General features: G+C 42.0%; 1 long non-coding RNA gene across 1 annotated transcript in view; it reads left to right on the top strand.

Moving 5' to 3' along the window:
* Positions 1-4,081: 4,081 nt before the first annotated feature.
* LOC125028599 overlaps positions 4,082-5,000 on the top strand; it is a 4,953-nt gene continuing 4,034 nt past the window's right edge. Inside the window, exon 1 of the long non-coding RNA XR_007115121.1 lies at positions 4,082-4,168. This is a non-coding gene — a long non-coding RNA (uncharacterized LOC125028599). The remainder of the gene's footprint in view (positions 4,169-5,000) is intronic.

The following is a 5,000-nucleotide window of genomic DNA, read 5'->3' as shown; positions in this document are numbered from 1 at the left end:
GCCTAATAGGATAGCCAGTGTATAGTTACGTGTTATTTCTCCCTACTATAAAAAAAAAAAAAATCTTAAATATGATGCTATTGAAAAGAAGCGGAATGAGTACAGAAAAGAAATTGAAAAACAATAAGGCATTGGTAAGAACGCTGTAGTTTTTTTTTTTTTTTATATAGAAAGATAGATGCTTTGTAATGATATGCATTTGCCTTCAATAACTCTCTTGCTCTCTGTTTATATGAAAAAAGGGCTAGCCTTGTTTTAGTATAATTCACAAATAAAAGAATCGAAAAAAATATATATATGTAAAGATAAAAATACATATGTCTGCGTAAGTGCGCGTGTATGCCCGACTGCCCGTGTGTATCTATGTGTGCGTGTATGTACGTATGGGACTTTGAAATGGAGATCAAATAAAGATATATATTTAAAAATCCTCTTTGCAATACACGAGTCCAAAGCATGTCACGCGTTTGTACTGCATCGTGTTGATCGACATTTTCCTCCGATAAGATAGATCTCTCAAGGTCAATTACTCGAAGTGATGTTTTCGAATAATATATTTTTTTAGTTTTTTTTTCATATTTGGGTAGTTAGTGTAAGAAGATAATAAATAAAACATTATTTTCATTATTATATTTTTCTTTCTTTTTCCTTTTCTCTGTCTTTCACTCTGTCTCTCTGTCTCTCTGTCTCTGTCTCTGTTTCTGTTTCTGTTTCTGTTTCTGTTTCTGTCTCTCTCTCTCTCTCTCTCTCTCTCTCTCTCTCTCTCTCTCTCTCTCTATCTATCTCTCTCTCTCTCCATATTTTGCTTTCTATCTATCTATCTGTCTGTTTAGCTATTTATCTAATCCATGTATCCGTTTACCTATCTGCTATCTCTCTGTCTATATATCTATCTGTCTGTACGTTTATCAAACAATCACAATTAAATTTGTCTCTTTAACTAATCTATCTAACCTCTCTGTCCACCTATCGTTTATTTTATCTAATCTACCTACCTACCTAGCTGTCTATTTATCTATCTATTTGTCTGTATATATATTTATCTTACCTATCTGTCTGTCTGTCTATCTTTCAATCAAGCATTCTATCTATCTATCAATCTATCTATCAGTCCTACCTTCTAAACTACTTTCTTACCTACATACCTACTTAGTTATCAACCTCCCTACCTCCCTCTTTATCAACCTACCTACCAACCTATCCACTTACCTACCTACCTACTTATCAACCTACCTCCCTACCTACCAACTCTACCCATCCACCTACCTACCCACCTACTTATTTACCTACTTACCTATCTACCCACCTCCCTACCTACCAACTCTACCCACCCACCTTCCTACCCACCTACTTACTTACCTACTTACCTATCTACCCACCTCCCTACCTACAAACTCTACCCACCCACCTACCTACCTACCAACTCTACCCACCCACCTACCTACCTACTTACTTACCTACTTACCTATCTACCCACCTCCCTACCTACCAACTCTACCCACCCATCTTCCTACCCACCTACTTACTTACCTACTTACCTATCTACCCACCTCCCTACCTACCAACTCTACCCACCCACCTACCTACCTACCAACTCTACCCACCCACCTAACTACCTACTTACTTACCTACTTACCTATCTACCCACCTCCCTACCTACCAACTCTACCCACCCACCTTCCTACCCACCTACTTACTTACCTACTTACCTATCTACCCACCTCCCTACCTACCAACTCTACCCACCCACCTACCTACCTACCAACTCTACCCACCCACCTAACTACCTACTTACTTACCTACTTACCTATCTACCCACCTCCCTACCTACCAACTCTCCCCACCCACCTACCTACCTACCTACTAAATCTACCTATCTTACTCTCTTCCTTCACCCCTTCCCTTCCCACTCCCCCCTCTCCCCTTCTCCCCCCTTCTCCCCCCTCTCCCCCCTCTCCCCCCCAAAGCATGGAAAAGCAGTACCTCTAAGTTTTCCCGCAAGCAAACCTGTTGACATTACAGCAAAAAAAATCACAGAGTAAATATTATGAAACCTACTGAAAGTTTGTTATGAAACAGCCAGCAGACTATCCTGTTCTCTCACAAACAAACGTGTGGTATGTTTACAATCGTGGATACATACGCAAGTTTGCATATAAATCACAGATTTGTAAATGATTATGTGTTCTTGGTAATATATTCGTTGGTGGTTGGTATAAGTGTTAATGATATGAGAAGTAATATAATTTTAAGTGAAGTATGTGAAACGTCGTGTCGGGAATTATGACGGGTAAAAAATTCTGCATTATTGGTAGTGAATTATGTTTTCTGTCCGTTTGTTAAATTATCATGACGATGATGGGGAATTAATTAAGAATGATGACGGTAGTGGTGATAATAACCATCGATGAAAAAAAGGAAATATCATAAAAAACAGTGATACTAATAGCTATGACAGTAGCAATTATAACATGCATACTTTTATTCACACACACATACACATATACACACACGCACGCACGCACACACGCACGCACGCACGCACACACACACACACACACACACAAACACACAAACATATATATATATATATATATATATATATATATATATATATATATTTACACACACATATACACATATACACATATATACATACAGATAGACATATAGATAGATAGAGATACACACACGGACAATAGATAATTGCAGATACCCACATTTTCGCAGCGGCCTGGCGGCGGCGACCGGACACCCGCCATTCGCTCTATAATAACAACGTCAAGCCTTGCCTCTACAACACATCCTTTTCCGACGCCTGTTCCCTTTGCCCATATCCCGCCTACCCCCCCCCCCCCTTCTCCCCTCTTCTTTTCTCCCCCTTCCTCACCCTTCTTCCCTTCTCTGTCTCTCTGTCTCTCTTTCTCTCTCTCTCTCTCTCTCTCTCTCTCTCTCTCTCTCTCTCTCTCTTCACTGACTCTCTCTCTCTCTTCACTGACTCTCTCTCTCTCTTCACTGACTCTCTCTCTCTATTCACTGACTCTCTCTCTCTCTCTCTCTCTCTCTCTTTATTCACTGACTCTCTCTCTCTCTCTTTATTCACTGACTCTCTCTCTCTCTCTCTCTCTCTCTCTCTCTCTCTCTCTCTCTCTCTCTCTCTCTCTTTTCTCTCTCTCTCTCCTTTCCTTCTCTGCCCCCTCCCCGTTTATCTCACTCCTCCCCCTCTCCCCTCTCTCCTTTTCTCCCCCTTCCACGCCCTTCTCCCCCCTCTCCCCTCTCTCATTTTACCCCCCCCCCTCCCCTGTGTCGGAGAGCCAATCCTGTTGATAAAGTGGGCAACGGAAGGGGTTGAGGGGAAGGGGGTGAGGGGAAGAGGGTGAGGGGAAGGGGGTGAGGGGAAGGGGGTGAGGGGAAGGGGGTGAGGGGAAGAGGGTGAGGGGAAGGGGGTGAGGGGAAGGGGGTGAGGGGAAGAGGGTGAGGGGAAGGGGGTGAGGGGAAGAGGGTGAGGGGAAGAGGGTGAGGGGAAGAGGGTGAGGGGAAAGGGATGAGGGGAAAAGGGGAAGGGAAGGGGGAACTGAAGGGAGGTGGGAGGACAGGAAGATGGAGGAAAAGAGAAAAGGAGAGAAAGAGAGGGATAGAAATAGATAGGGAGATAGATAGATAGAGATAGATATATGGATAGAGAGAGAGAGAGAGAAAGAGAGAGAAAGAGAGAGAGAGAGAGAGAGAGAGAGAGAGAGAGATAGAGAGAGAGAGAGAGAGTGAGAGAGAAAGAGAGATAGAGAGAAAGAGAGAGATTACCCTCAGACAGACAAACAGACAAACACACACACACACACACACACACATAAACACAAACAGATACACACACACAAGCACACAAACACACACACACACACACAACAAACACAAAATCAAACACAAACAGACAAAAATTCCATGCAAAGATATGGGAAGAGAGATAGGGGAGGGGGCGAAGGGAGGGTAAGAGGGGGAGGGGGGAGGGGAGGGGAGGAGGGAAAGGGGGGCCCTCGGATAAGGCAGCGGAGGTGGGCAGGTGGGTTTTCCTTGCGTGCGGTGGGCAGTTCCTCAGTAGCGCGGGTTGGGTGGACAGAGGCGGCGAGAGAGAGAGGCGGTTAGCACTCCCATCCAGCTACGGGCAGAGCGCGTTAGTAATGAGACTGTGACTTACGTTACTCACTTACGTCGTTTCAGAGACTGTTCCCTACTTACGTCATTTCAGAGACTGTTACTTACTTACGTCGTTTCAGAGACTGTTCCCTACTTACGTCATTTCAGAGACTGTTACTTACTTACGTCGTTTCGGAGACTGTTACTTACATTTCGTCGGAGATTTTTTCTTGCGTGTTGGTAATAGAATTGTTATTCGTGTTACTCTCAGAGGTTACGTTAAAATTAAGATTTTTACTTGCGTGTTAGTAATGAGACTTGCGTTACATACTTACGTCGTTTCAGAAGACTGTTACTTACGTTACGTCGGAGAATTTTATTTGTTCAATTTCGCAGGATTTGACTTGCGTGTTAGTAATGAAATTGTTATTTGCATTGCCTCGGGGTTTTTACTTACGTCGCTTCAGAGACTTACTTACTTACGTTACGTCGGTGATTCTTATATGCGTGTTAGTAATATAATTATTATTTGTGTAAATGTTAGAGACTATTTACTTACGGAGGATTTTTACTCGTTAGTAATGAGACAGTGACTTTATAATTTCTTACTTTGCGTGTTAGTAATAAAATTGTTATTTGCGTTACTCCTAGAGATTATTTACTTATTTATTTATTTAATCAATGTTGTTTCAAATATGTCAGTTTTGTTGCTTCAGAGATTTTCATTTACGTTACGTTAGAGATTATTATTTACGTTACTTGAAAAATAAAATTGTTACTCGCGTTCCTTTCAGAAATTGTGACATTCATCACTGTAAAAGATTGTTTTATGCGTTACTTCATTAAATATTTTGCAAATAACAAATACT

This window comes from Penaeus chinensis, chromosome 1, assembly GCF_019202785.1.
Source record: "Penaeus chinensis breed Huanghai No. 1 chromosome 1, ASM1920278v2, whole genome shotgun sequence".
NCBI classification, from domain to species: Eukaryota; Metazoa; Arthropoda; class Malacostraca; order Decapoda; family Penaeidae; genus Penaeus; species Penaeus chinensis.
The sequence above is the reverse complement of the archived record's forward strand: the minus strand, read 5'-3'. Positions and strand labels throughout refer to the sequence as shown.